The following is a 15,493-nucleotide window of genomic DNA, read 5'->3' as shown; positions in this document are numbered from 1 at the left end:
ATGTTATGAACACAGCTGCTTCTACTCTTTATTACATGTTATGAACACAGCTGCTGCTACTCTTTATTACATGTTATGAACACAGCTGCTGCTACTCTTTCTTCCATGTTATGAACACAGCTGCTGCTACTCTTTATTCCATGTTATGAACACAGCTGCTGCTTCTCTTTATTACATGTTATGAACACAGCTGCTGCTACTCTTTATTCCATGTTATGAACACAGCTGCTGCTACTCTTTATTCCATGTTATGAACACAGCTGCTGCTACTCTTTATTCCATGTTATGAACACAGTTGCTGCTACTCTTTATTACATGTTATGAACACAGCTGCTGCTACTCTTTATTCCATGTTATGAACATAGCTGCTGCTACTCTTTATTCCATGTTATGAACATAGCTGCTGCTACTCTTTATTCCATGTTATGAACACAGCTGCTGCTACTCTTTATTCCATGTTATGAACACAGCTGCTGCTACTCTTTATTCCATGTTATGAACACAGCTGCTGCTACTCTTTATTCCATGTTATGAACACAGCTGCTGCTACTCTTTATTCCATTTTATGACACAGCTGCTGCTACTCTTTATTCCATGTTATGAACACAGCTGCTGCTACTCTTTATTCCATGTTATGAACACAGCTGCTGCTACTCTTTATTCCATGTTATGAACACAGCTGCTTCTACTCTTTATTCCATGTTATGAACACAGCTGCTGCTACTCTTTATTCCATGTTATGAACATAGCTGCTGCTACTCTTTATTCCATGTTATGAACACAGCTGCTGCTACTCTTTATTCCATGTTATAAACACAGCTGCTGCTACCCTTTATTCCATGTTATGAACACAGCTGCTGCTACTCTTTATTCCATGTTATGAACACAGCTGCTGCTACTCTTTATTCCATGTTATGAACACAGCTGCTGCTACTCTTTATTCCATGTTATGAACACAGCTGCTGCTACTCTTTATTCCATGTTATGAACACAGCTGCTGATACTCTTTATTACATGTTATGAACACAGCTGCTGCTACTCTTTATTCCATGTTATGAACACAGCTGCTGCTACCCTTTATTACATGTTATGAACACAGCTGCTGCTACCCTTTATTACATGTTATGAACACAGCTGCTGCTACCCTTTATTACATGTTATGAACACAGCTGCTGCTTATTGCATGTTAATGAAGTAGGTATGAATAGAATATTTTTGGTTTGATTATTTTGTATAATTTCTTACGCATTTTAGCCCACCTATTGTGTTGTATGTTGATTTGTGACTGTATTCATGTGTGTATATGTTGATTTGTGACTGTATTCATGTGTGTATATGTTGATTTGTGACTGTATTCATGTGTGTATATGATCCCGCTGTCTTTCTCTCTCCACCCCCCTTAGTTCCAACCCTCCCCCTTCCAACCCTAGCCCTTCCCCTTCCAACCCTAGCCCTCCCCCTTCCAACCCTAGCCCTCCCCCTTCCAACCCTAGCCCTTCCCCTTCCAACCCTAGCCTTCCCCCAGCCCCTTCCCAACCCTAGCCCTTCCCCTTCCAACCCTAGGCCTCCCCCGGCCCCTTCCCAACCCTAGCCTTCCCCCAACCCCTTCCCAACCCTAGCCCTCCCCCAGCCCCTTCCCAACCCTAGCCCTTCCCCTTCCAACCCTAGCCCTTCCCTTTGCCAACCCTAGCCCTCCCCCTTCCCTTTCCCAACCCTAGCCCTCCCCCAGCCCCTTCCCAACCCTAGCCCTTCCCCTTCCAACCCTAGCCCTTCCCCTTCCAACCCTAGCCCTCCCCCAGCCCCTTCCCAACCCTAGCCCTCCCCCAGCCCCTTCCCAACCCTAGCCCTTCCCCTTCCAACCCTAGCCCTTCCCCGGCCCCTTCCCAACCCTAGCCTTCCCCCAGCTCCTTCCCAACCCTAGCCCTTCCCCTTCCAACCCTAGCCCTTCCCCTTCCAACCCTAGCCCTCCCCCAGCCCCTTCCCAACCCTAGCCCTTCCCCTTCCAACCCTAGCCCTTCCCCGGCCCCTTCCCAACCCTAGCCTTCCCCCAGCTCCTTCCCAACCCTAGCCCTTCCCCTTCCAACCCTAGCCCTCCCCCAGCCCCTTCCCAACCCTAGCCCTCCCCCAGCCCCTTCCCAACCCTAGCCCTTCCCCTTCCAACCCTAGCCCTTCCCCGGCCCCTTCCCAACCCTAGCCTTCCCCCAGCTCCTTCCCAACCCTAGCCCTTCCCCTTCCAACCCTAGCCCTTCCCCTTCCAACCCTAGCCCTCCCCCAGCCCCTTCCCAACCCTAGCCCTTCCCCTTCCAACCCTAGCCCTTCCCCGGCCCCTTCCCAACCCTAGCCTTCCCCCAGCTCCTTCCCAACCCTAGCCCTTCCCCTTCCAACCCTAGCCCTCCCCCAGCCCCTTCCCAACCCTAGCCCTTCCCCTTCCAACCCTAGCCCTTCCCCGGCCCCTTCCCAACCCTAGCCTTCCCCCAGCTCCTTCCCAACCCTAGCCCTTCCCCTTCCAACCCTAGCCCTCCCCCTTCCAACCCTAGCCCTTCCCCTTCCAACCCTAGCCCTCCCCCGGCCCCTTCCAACCCTAGCCCTCCCCCAGCCCTTTCCCAACCCTAGCCCTCCCCCTTCCCTCTCCCAGCCCTTACCCCAACCCCAGCCCTCCCCAGCCCCAACCCCAGCCCTCCCCCAGTCGCTACCCCAACCCCAGCCCTCCCCAGCCCCTACCCCAACCCCAGCCCTCCCCAGCCTCTACCCCAACCCCAGCCCTCCCCACCCCCTACCCCAACCCCAACCCTAACCCTCCCCCAGTCCCTACCCCAACCCTAGCCCTCCCCTGGCCCCAGCCACTATAATCAAGGTTTTAAGGTATGCAATTAAGGAGCTAATTAGTGTAATTAATTCAGCAGGAGCCAAGCCCCAGACTGGTCCTATTCACACACACTCAATCACACAGGCACACACACACACATGCACGCACGCACGCACACACTCACATTGCCTGGTCCTATTCATGGTTCAGGATCTGCCTTAATCCCTGGCCTTACACCCCCCCAACAAAGACCATGCACATAATGAGGTTGTGTGTGTGTGTTGGGGTGTGTGTTGGGGTGTACACATGATTTGTATGTGAGAAAGGAATGAAAGGGATAGGGAGGAAGGTAAGAAAAACAGAATGGCTCATGTGATTTTATTTTGGAAATTGGACTAATTGACACCAATTCAATTCCATCCATTGCTCTTTTCCCAGTCACAGTTTCAGAGTAAAGACATCAGAAGGTAGCTACTACACACAGGGGACGTACTTTGAAGTAAGAGTCTTTCCGCCGTGGTAGACTAACTAACTTAATAAAGGTTCTATAAAAAATTCAAATAAACAGCAAAATATGTAGTCGTTTTGTGCTATCTGTGTATTTTTCTACTTGTTTCAGGCAGTTGGTGGTTCGTCTCCAGGGAGAGGTGCTTCCATAAAGACTTAGTGCTGTTCAATGCCGCGTATGAACGCTCCACTTACAACAGGAAACAGAAAAGAGAGAGAGAGAGAGAGGATAAACGAGTGTTTTTCTCTGCTGTACTCTGGGACCTGGCTATTCCCTCAGCCACAAACTAGACCACGCAGAGACTTAACCCTGATCAAACTTTTACCAGCCAGCTCTCTCTCTCTACCTACCTCTCTCTTTCTGTCTGTATGTCTGTCTCTCTCTCTCTACCTCCCTCTCTCTCTTTCTGTCTGTATGTCTGTCTCACTCTCTCTACCTCCCTCTCTCTTTCTGTCTGTATGTCTGTCTGTCTCTCTCTCTACCTCCCTCTCTCTTTCTGTCTGTATGTCTGTCTGTCTCTCTCTACCTCTCTTTCTGTCTGTATGTCTGTCTGTCTGTCTCTCTCTCTACCTACCTCTCTCTCTCTCTTTCTGTCTATATGTCTGTCTGTCTCTCTCTCTCTACCTACCTCTCTCTCTCTCTTTCTGTCTATATGTCTCTGTCTCACGCTCTCTCTACCTATCTCTCTCTCTTTTTGTCCATATGTCTGTCTCACTCTCTCTCTCTCTTTCTGTCTATACAGTTGAAGTAGGAAGTTTACATACACTTAGGTTGGAGTCATTAAAACTCGTTTTTCAACCACTCCACAAATTTCTTGTTATTAACAAACTATAGTTTTTGGCAAGTCGGTTAGGACATCTACTTTGTGCATGACACAAGTCATTTTTCCAACAATTGTTTAAAGACAGATTATTTCACTCATAATTCACCGTATCTCAATTCCAGTGGGTCAGAAGTTTACATACACTGAGTAAGTAAAGGACCTTGTGAAGATGCTGGAGGAAACAGGTACAAAAGTATCTATATCCACAGTAAAAACGAGTCCTGTATCGGCATAACCTGAAAGGCCGCTTAGCAAGGAAGAAGCCACTGCTCCAAAACCGCCATAAAAAAAGCCAGACTACAGTTTGCAACTGCACATGGGGACAAAGATCGTACTTTTGAAGAAATGTCCTCTGGTCTGATGAAACAAAAGTAGAACTGTTTGGCCATAATGACCATCGTTATGTTTGGAGGAAAAAGGGGGAGGCTTGCAAGCCGAAGAACACCATCCCAACCGTGAAGGACGGGGGTGGCAGCATCATGTTGTGGGTGTGCTTTGCTGCATCAGGGACTGGTGCACTTCACAAAATAGATGGCATCATGAGGAAAGAAAATTATGTGGATATATTGAAGCTACATCTCAAGACATCAGTCAGGAAGTTAAAGCTTGGTCGCAAATGGGTCATCCATATGGACAATGACACCAAGCATACTTCCAAAGTTGTGGCAAAATGGCTTAAGGACAACAAAGTCAAGGTATTAGAGTGGCCATCACAAAGTCCTGAGCTCAATCCCATAGAAAATCTGTGGGCAGAACTGAAGAAGCGTGTGCGAGCAAGGAGGCCTATGAACCTGACTCAGTTACACCAGCTCTGTCAGGAGGTAGGGCCAGAATTCACCCAACTTATTGTGGGAAGCTTGTGGAAGGCTACCCGAAACTTTTGACCCAAGTTAAACAATTTAATGGCAATGCTACCGTAATTGAGTGTACGTAAACTTCTGACCCACTGGGAATGTGATGAAAGAAATAAAAGCTGAAAGAAATCATTGTCTCTGCTATTATTCTGACATTTCACATTCTTAAAAGAAAGTGGTGATCTAAACTGACCTAAGACAGGGAATCTTTACTAGGATTAAATGTCAGGAATTGTGAAAAACTGAGTTTAAATGTATTTGGCTGAGGTGTATGTAAACTTCCGACTGCAACTGTAACAACACAGAAAAAGCTGTACATTTTTTTATTTTTGTCCTCCTTTAATAATACAAATTAAATAAAAAAGATAGATGGAGAGAAAGAGAGAAAGCTGGAAGAGGGAGAAAGAGGGGGCACGTCATGTGTACATTGATGTCTTTTTCTGTCTATATGTCTGTCTATATGTCTGTCTGTCTGTCTCTCTCTCTCTTTCTGTCTATGTCTATCTGTCTCACGCTCTCTCTCTCTACCGCTCTCTCTCTTTCTGTCTGTATGTCTGTCTGTCTCTCTCTCTCTCTCTCTCTCTCTCTCTCTCTCTCTTTCTGTCTATATGTCTATCTGTCTCACTCTCTCTCTCTACCTACCTCCCTCTCTTTCTTTCTGTCTGTCTGTCTGTCTGTCTCTCTCTACCTCCCTCTCTCTCTTTCTGTCTGTATGGCTGTCTCTCTCTCTCTACCTCCCTCTCTCTTTCTGTCTGTCTGTCTGTCTGTCTGTCTGTCTGTCTGTCTGTCTGTCTGTCTGTCTGTCTGTCTGTCTGTCTGTCTGTCTGTCTGTCTGTCTGTCTGTCTGTCTGTCTGTCTGTCTGTCTCACGCTCTCTCTCTCTCTACCTACCTCTCTCTCTCTTTCTGTCTATATGTCTGTCTGTCTCACTCTCTCTCTCTACCTCCCTCTCTTTCTTTCTGTCTATATGTCTGTCTGTCTGTCTCGCTCTCTCTCTCTCGCAGACACACACACACACACACACACACACACACACACACACACACACACACACACACACACACACACACACACACACACACACGCACACAGGCACACGTGCAGACACAAACACACACACTAACACACGCACATCCCATCCACAGGTTTTTCCAGTCCCACTTGTACCAAACATCCCTGGGTTATTTTACTTAAAAAGCAAGAGGCCAGAATGGAAGACAGTAAAAACACACAGAGAGGAGACGCAGAGCAAAATACACAGCTAAACACCGACACACACACACACACACACACTCTGACTAACACACTCCCTGTGGCTGGTGGTTTTTGTTCTTGCTGAGCACTCATTTACTTCATTAAAAGCTTTAATTAACGTGACAGTTCTGTGTAATTACACTCTTTAAGATGTACTACTCTGTTCAGAACAAGTTGGACGCCCTCTCTCTCTCTCCTTCTCACTCTCCTTCTCCCTCCCTCTCGCTCCCTCTCACTCCCTCTTGCGCGCTCTCTCTCCCTCTCTCCCACTCTCTCTTTTTCTCTCTCGTCACCTCTCTAACTATCTCCCTCTCTCTCTCTCTGTTCTTCTTTCTCTGTTTCCATCGACTCCGTTTCACAGCAAAAACATTTGTTAAGTTTGTGGTGTGTGTGTGTGCGTGCGTGCGTGGTTGCGTGCGTTTGTATGTGTGTGTTCTGCTCTAGCAGTCAACTCCTCTACAGTAAAGTTGTGTGTCTGTGACATTTGGCATTAATGTGATCCAGAAATAAACTCCTTTTAAGAGTTCCTCTAAAAGATCCCATCCCTCCTACGGCTTTTTTCTACTCCGTCTCTCTCTCTCTCCGTCTGCCCTCCGCATCCCTTTTTCTTCATTTAGTTTCCCTCCTCCTCCTCTCTTCCATCGTTCCTTCTTTCTCTCTGTGTCACCGAATGGTTCTCATTCTCTCGTTTCTCCCATCAGACCGTTGACCCCCTTCCCTCTTTCCCGCTCCCTCTCTCCATCCCTCCTTTCGTTATCACTCCTTCTCTCCCTCTCTCCATCCCTCCTTTCCTCATCGCTCCTTCTCTCCAGCCCTCCTTCCCTCATCGCTGCTTCTCTCCCTCTCTCTCTCCCTCCTTCCCTCACTCATCTTTTAGACTTTAGTCCCCAAAAAGCTTTTGCACTCCCCTCTTCCTCCTCTCCCCATCCTACCTCCCTCCCTCCCTCTTCCTCCTTTCCCGATCCTACCTCCCTCTTCCTCCCTCTTCCTCCTCTCCCCATCCTACCTCCCTCCCTCTTACTCATCTCCCCATCCTACCTCCCTCCCTCTTCCTCCTCTCCCCATCCTACCTCCCTCCCTCTTCCTCCTCTCCCCATCCTACCTCCCTTCCTCTTCCTCCTCTCACCTTCCTACCTCCCTCCCTCCCTCTTCCTACCTCCCTCTCTCCCTCCTCCTCCTTCCCTCCCTCTTCCTCCTCTCACCTTCCTCCTCCCTCCCTCTCCTACCTCCCTCTCTCCCTCCTCCTCCTTCCCTCCCTCTTCCTCCTTTCACCTTCCTCCTCCCTCCCTCTTCCTACCTCCATCTCTCTCTCCCTCCCCCTCCTTCCCTCCCTCTTCCTCCTCTCACCCTCTTCCTACCTCCCTCTCTCCCTCCTCTCTCCTTCCCTCCCTCTTCCTCCTCTCCCCATCCTATCTCCCTCCCTCCCTCTTCCTCCTCTCACCTTCCTACCTCCCTCTTCCTCCTTCCCTTCCTCTTCCTCCTCTCCCCATCCTCCCTCCTTCCCTCTTCCTCCTGTCACCTTCCTACCTCCCTCCCTCCCCCCCCCTTCCTCCTCTCACCTTCCTACCTCCCTCTTCCTCCTTCCCTTCCTCTTCCTCCTCTCCCCATCCTCCCTCCTTCCCTCTTCCTCCTGTCACCTTCCTACCTCCCTCCCTCCCTCCCTCTTCCTCCTCTCACCTTCCTCCTCCCTCCCTCTTCCTCCCTCCCTCTCTCTCTCCCTCCCCCTCCTTCCCTCCCTCTTCCTCCTCTCACCTTCCTCCTCCCTCCCTCTTCCTACCTCCCTCTCTCCCTCATCTCTCCTTCCCTCCCTCTTCCTCCTCTCCCCATCCTATCTCCCTCCCTCCCTCTTCCTCCTCTCACCTTCCTACCTCCCTCCCTCTTCCTCCTTCCCTTCCTCTTCCTCCTCTCCCCATCCTCCCTCCTTCTCTCTTCCTCCTGTCACCTTCCTACCTCCCTTCCTCCCTCCTTCTTCCTCCTTCCCTTCCTCTTCCTCCTCTCCCCATCCTCCCTCCCTGATCCTCCTCTCACCTTCCTACCTCTCACTTTCTTTCTTCCTCCCTCCCTCCCTTCCTTTTCCTCCCTCCCTGCCTCTTCCTCCTGTCACCTTCCTACCTCCCTCCCTCCCTCTTCCTCATTCCCCTCCTCTTCCTCCTTTCACCTTCCTCCCTCCCTCTTCCTCCCTCCCTCCCTCTTCCTCCCTCCCTCCCTCCCACTTCCTCCTGTCACCTCCCTCCCTCTTCCTTCCTTCCTCCATTTTCCTCCCTCCCACCCCTCCTCCCTCCCTTCTCATCTCACAATAAGGTGTCTAGTCTAAAGTGGGATTGTGAAAGAAACCAACAAACAGTTGGCGTATAGCATAGTGCATCAGCCACACGCCGCCATATCAAACACTAGCATGGTAGCAACGTTCTCTCAGTGTTGCTCTGACGTCATGGAGGAGTGTTTTGATGTTTGATATGGCTGTCTCCGATTTGACCGTGACGTCCTACTGAGCTGTCCAGCTGAGCACAACAGAAATAGTTATTTATTCTGTTTGAACACACAGAGACCACACACGCGCACACGCACACGCACGCACACACACACGCACGCACGCACACACACACACACACACACACACACACACACACACACACACACACACACACACACACACACACACACACACACACACACACACACACACACACACACAGGTCTTTAGTTTATTTCTAGCAGAATGTAATTGCACACACCATAATCAGACAGTGACAATGTCAGTGTGGATCTGCCTTAGAGGAACGAAGATAGTCCCAAAGAAAGCTGGAACTGGGTATACAAAAGCTGTCTCTCCAATGGCACAATATTCCCTATAGTGCACTGCTTTTGACCAGGGCCCATAGTGCACTATATAGGGAATAGGGTGCCATTTTGTTGCCAAAGAGAATCAATGACAGAGGGAGAGAGACTGAGAGAGAAGGGGAAGAGAGAGAGACTGAGAGAGAGAGAAGGGGAAGAGAGAGAGACTGAGAGAGAAGGGGAAGAGAGAGAGACTGAGAGAGAGAAGGGGAAGAGAGAGAGACTGAGAGAGAAGGGGAAGAGAGAGAGACTGAGAGAGAGAGACTGAGAGAGAGACTGAGAGAGAGAGACTGAGAGAGAGACTGAGAGAGAAGGGGAAGAGAGAGAGACTGAGAGAGAGAGACTGAGAGAGAAGGGGAAGAGAGAGAGACTGAGAGAGAGAGACTGAGAGAGAAGGGGACGAGAGAGAGACAGACTGAGAGAGAAGGGAGAGAGAGACAGAGAGAAGGGGAAGCGAGATAGAGACCGTGAGAGAAGGGGAAGAGAGAGACCAAGAGAAAAGGGAGAGAGACAGATGGAGACGAAGATTGAAAAAGAGTTGTTAAAGAGAGTGTTATTTTCCTTTTTAAGCTACTTAAATTCAGACTCAAAACGTATTTTCAAGTGTTCATGTGAGAATGGCGTTGTTAGAGTTGTCAGAATATGTTAGTGTGTCAGTGTCTGTGTGTGAGTATGCCTCTATTAAAGTGTGTGTCTGCGCTAGTGACTGCGTAAGCGTGTGTGGTAGCCTGCAGGGTAGGCCTAAAAAGGGGACAGGAAGAACTCTGAGCTAATGGGAGCTTTAAGACACAACTCAGTAGAGAGAAAGAGAGAGATACGGGCGGCTCGTTGAATCCTGTGCTGCCAGGGGAGTGGACAGGCAGAGGTGTTATCTGGGAGAGACATGAGGATACAGACAGGTTTCAAAAAATAAAAAAACTGATTTACGGCTGCATGAGCAAAGAGCAGAGGATAGAGAGATGGAGGGAGGAGACGGAGGGAGGAGAGAGGCCGGCATTGACCCATTTCTGCAGGCCTTTATTCTATAACGGAGACCGGCCACACACTCTCATTCTCGAACACTCACATACTCCCAGACACACTCTAAAACACACACACACACACACACACCATACAAGCACCATACAGCACACCAGCACTCAACCATCCCCTTCAAGACTCGAAGAGATGATCTACAAATACCCACAGTTGCTATGGACAGTTAATCTATTGGCAGCTAGAAGGTCTATATTGAAGTGTTACACCAACATGTTACTCATTTCGACATTACATACACTACATGACCAAAAGTATGTGGACACCGGCTCGTTGAACATCTCATTCCAAAATCATGGGCATTAATATGGAGTTGGTCCCCCCTTTGCTGCTATAACAGCCTCCACTCTTCTGGGAAGGATTTCCACTAGATGTTGGAACATTGCTGCGGGGACTTGCTTCCGTTCAGCCACAAGAGCCTTAGTGAGGTCGGCCACTGATGTTGGGCAACTAGGCCTGGCTCGCAGTCGGCGTTCCAATTCATCCCAAAGGTGTTCAATGGGGTTGAGGTCAGGGCTATGTGCAGGCCAGTCAAGTTCTTCCACACCGATCTCCACAAACCATTTCTGTATGGACCTCGCTTTGTGCACGGAGGCACTGTTATGCTGTAACAGGAAAGGGCCTTCCCCAAACTGTTGCAACAAAGTTGGAAGCACAGAATCGTCTAGAATGTTGTTGTATGCTGTAGCGTTAAGATTCACCTTCACTGGAACTAAGAGGCCCGAACCATGAAAAACAGCCCCAGACCATTATCCCTCCTCCACCAAACCTTACAGTTGGCACTATGCATTGGGGCAGGTAGCGTTCTCCTGGCATCCCCCAAACCCAGATTCGTCCGTCGCTTGGAATTGCGCATGGTGATCTTAGTCTTGTGTGCGGCTGCTCGGCCATGGAAACCCATTTCATGAAGTTCCTAACGAGCAGTTATTGTGCTGACGTGGCTTCCAGAATCATTTTGGAACTTGGAAGTGAGATGATTTTTTGGCGCTACGCACTTCAGCACTCGACGGTCCTGTTCTGTGAGCTTGTATGGCCTACCACTTCCCGGCTGAGCCGATGTTGCTCCAGACGTTTCCACTTCACAATAACAGCACTTACAGTTGACTGGGGAAGCTCTAGCAGTGCAGAAATTTGACGAACTGACTTGTTGGAAAGGTGGCATCCTATGATGGTGCCACGTTGAAAGTGACTGAGCTCTTCAGTAAGGCTATTCTACTGCCAAATTTTGTCTATGGAGATTGCATGGCTGTGTAATCAATTTCATATTCCTGTCAGCAACGGGTGTGGCTGAAATAGCCAAATTCACTAATTTTAAGGGGTGTCCACATACTTTTATTTATATAGTGTACTTCCTGCCTAGAATGTGTCTGTTCAGTACCAAGCTGATGAGACCATGAACCTTATCTCCTCTATTCAATCTATTTCTATACTCTCCCAAAGCTATTGAAGTGTTATGGGCATGAAGGACATTGAAGGGCCCTGTCTATTCAAAACCATTGTCAGTATGAAATATCTCAACTATAGAAAACACACAAGACGCCCTCTCTCTCCAATGCACCCGATGCCCTCAGATGAGGACTCTGACCCAGTTCAGACTGTAGCATCTCTCTTCGCTGTCCTACATCACTGCTGCTTTACCGGCGACATTCTCTCAATGTTACGCAAGTGTTCTTTCGCCGCTCCGCAATCCTTTCTGCTCTTAATGCTCACATTGGCTCATAGTCCTCTGGGGCAGCTATCTATAGACCTGTTTTCTCCCTTCTCCCTCTGTCTGCCTCTCCCTTTCTTTCTCTGTCCCTCTGTTTCTCTCTCTCGCTCTCTCTCTCTCTCCATCCGTCTCTCTGTCCTATGACTCTGATGATAGTAAGCAGGTTTACATGTTAGGTGTGTTGGTTAGATTGTTTGTTGATGTAGCGACAGGATTGTCTAAAAGTATTATTGTTTAGAGGTCAGAGATGAATAACCTATGCAGCAACCTGTATTACATATCACTCACACACACACACGTGGATAAACACACATGCAAGTACGCACAGTCTCACACACACACACACACACACACACACACACACACACACACACACACACACACACACACACACACACACACACACACACACACACACACACACACACACACACACACACACACACACACACACACACACGCATGCACACTGACACACACACGCACGCACACACAGGTATGCACACACAGACACAAACTGTAGTTCAACGCAGAATGCACACACACACACACACACCTGGCTCATTCAGCCAGTCATTGAACAATATCCAACACATTATCCACAGAACCTTTCCAATTGACACTGCATTGTCAAACATAATAAAGAATTGGCATGCTGAACTCTGTTTGGATGCAGGGTTACAATAGAAAATGAAAAACAAAAAACAACGTTTTAAGTGAGATGTAGGCATTGGTCTGAAACCGAAAAAGAAAGGAAATTCACTTGAGCACCACAATGCCTACTTCACCCATGCTCTACCAAGGTTTTACAGCACACAGCTTTGATCTACTACAGTAGCTATGTTGGTCTATTGTACTTCCAACAATGTGTAGGCAGCCTGAGGGAGGTGTCAAAAACTATACACGAAAGAGAATGGCCATACTATCCTCTCTGGTAGGCGAACCCAGGACCTTTGATTCCCAGGACCTTTGATTCCCAGGGCAGTGATGCTAACCGTTACACGACAAACCCAGTTTATAGATGCGTCAACTTGACACGCTATTTAAATGGGCAGTGTGGTGATGACATCATGTGTTTGCTCCAACATGTTTTTGTTCATTCACTCAGTACTAATTGAACGTTTATTTATCTTGGTAAATGTCTAAAACAGTTGATGTGTTGAAAACAGTTAAATGTTATCACATACTGTAGCTAACAGGTCGCACAAGCAAGCAATGATCATTATGGTGTTGTTGTTTTACCTGCATGCTTGGTGTGTAACCCGCACCTCTTATACTTTTTACTTGTGGATGGCGACGGTTTTCACGAACACATTGAAAAGTTAGTTGATCAGTTGGCACAGATTTGGAGTATAATGACATGAAGAAAATTGCATTGACAGAGGAGGGAGCGTACTGAATGAATGAATAAGTAAAAGGGTCGAATTTTCTCTGGATCTTCTGACAGTGATCCTGTTACACAGTGTCCAGGTCAGCAGTTTACACAGACTTCAGCCAAATGAAAAACCTTCCATACCTAAATATACCTAGCTAGCTAGCTACCTTCCTTTTGCTTCTCATCCAACTGGTGTAAGCTAGCTAGCTACAGCTGCTAGCCTTCTACTAGCTAGCTAGCTACCTTCCTTTTGCTTCTCATCCAACTGGTGTAAGCTAGCTAGCTACAGCTGCTAGCCTTCTACTAGCTAGCTAGCTACCTTCCTTTTGCTTCTCATCCAACTGGTGTAAGCTAGCTAGCTACAGCTGCTAGCCTTCTACTAGCTAGCTGCTACTATTGCGCAGCATCCGAGTTGCACCCAGATTTAGAACTCTGAGATTCAACTGAAAAGATGTTAGCATTGCAGAAATGCTACAAAAAGAAAGCACATTGTGGGGTTTTATTGGGCATAAATGTGCACGTGAGTGAGGTAAATTGTGAATTTAGTAAAAATCTGTACCTTCAAACTTATTCTGTCATCTTGTGGATGCTGTAGCCTCGTTTTAATCCGACGTCTAGAATTTGAGCTAAATGTATTACATTTTGAGATTTCATCCCAATATTGCATTTTATATGCATCACAGAAGACTGAAATATAACAAAACTGTTTGACATAGAAACACTGCATTTTTTACATTTAAATTCTGGAAAATATTAATAACATTCCACCCCTCCACCCACTAGAGGACGCTTTGGTCATTCAACTGCAGGAAAGGGGTACCTGTCTCCTCCTCTTCATCTATGCTGATTGAAGTGGATTTAACAAGTGCCATAAGGGATCATAGCTTTCACCTGGATTCACCTGGTCAGCATGTCATGGAATGAACAGGTGTTGTTAAAGTTTTGTACACTCAGTGTATGATGGAGCTTCAACCAAAGCATACAATAGTCGCACCATCTGGCGAAACTATAATTAGTATTAGCATTACAATTTCCTTTCTATCTCCCCACACTGTCAGTCAGCCTAATGGATGATAAACACATCACTATACTGTAGAGCAGGGGTAGGCAACTAGATTCAGCCACCGGATGATTTCTATCAGAGTGGATGGTCAGGGGGCCAGAACATAATTATAATCATTTGTACACTGCAAATTGACCACAGCTAAGCCACAAAATAAATTGTGAATGAAAATAATAATAATTTACTACCTTGATTACATTGAGACACTATCAGGTCTCTTTTTTGTGTGTGTGTGTGTGTGTGTGTGTGCGTGTGTGTGTGTGTGTGTGTGTGTGTGTGTGTGTGTGTGTGTGTGTGTGTGTGTGTGTGTGTGTGTGTGTGTGTGTGTGTGTGTGTGTATGTGCCTAAGTGTGTGTGTGTGTGTGGCAAAGATCAGGTGTGTGCCTGACATCCAACAAGCTCTCACAGTCTCACTGCGGAATCTGACGTTTGTCCATTAACATCACATTTCGAAGGTTAAGTTCAGGCATTCATTCTGAATTGTTAAGGTACGGGTTAAGGTTTGGGATAGGGCGGCCGCCGTTGTTCGCGGTTTACCCCAAGCCTACTTAATGGTAGTAGCTCTCCTGGTTGTCCTTAGTGGCCGGCTTTTAAGTAATCTGCCGACGTCCTGCTTACCTGGACGGACGTCGAATTTTGCAGTGGATCTTGACCGACCTGACAGTGACAAGCCCTCCTCACTGGGAGGACCCTGTGGCCCTGAGGACTCGATGCTCGGTGTGTGTGTGTGTGTGTGTGCGTGTGCGTGTGTGTGTGTGTCTGTGTGTGTGTCTGTGTGTGTGTCTGTGTGTGTGTGCGTGTCAATGTTTAAGGTTAATAGGATGGGATTCCACGCATCCCACCCCCCAGGACAGAGACATGTAGAGAGGGAGGGGGGAGACACAGGGAGAAAAGAGGGAGAGGTGAGAGGGTTGGGGGGGATTGGGGTGACGGTAATGCTGTCCGATAGATGAAAAGTGAATAACTGCTGAAAATTAGAATGTCATTGAGCACAGAGGGGAGATCAACCGCACGCAAGGCAAGCAGAGATACCGAGATCATTCCCCCTGACAAGGAGTGTGTGTGTGTGTCCATGTCTGTGTGTGTGTTTCTGTCTGTTTGGCTAGTAATAGTGGAGATAGGAGACTTTGGGAGATACCATTACCTATGTCTGTATGTGGTGTGTGAGTGCATATGTATATGCACGTGTGTGTGTGTCTCAGTGTGTGTGTCTCAGTGTGTGTGTGTGTG

The sequence above is a fragment of the Salvelinus namaycush genome, unplaced genomic scaffold (assembly GCF_016432855.1).
Source record: "Salvelinus namaycush isolate Seneca unplaced genomic scaffold, SaNama_1.0 Scaffold841, whole genome shotgun sequence".
Lineage (NCBI taxonomy): Eukaryota > Metazoa > Chordata > Actinopteri > Salmoniformes > Salmonidae > Salvelinus > Salvelinus namaycush.
Note: the sequence above shows the minus strand (reverse complement) of the source record.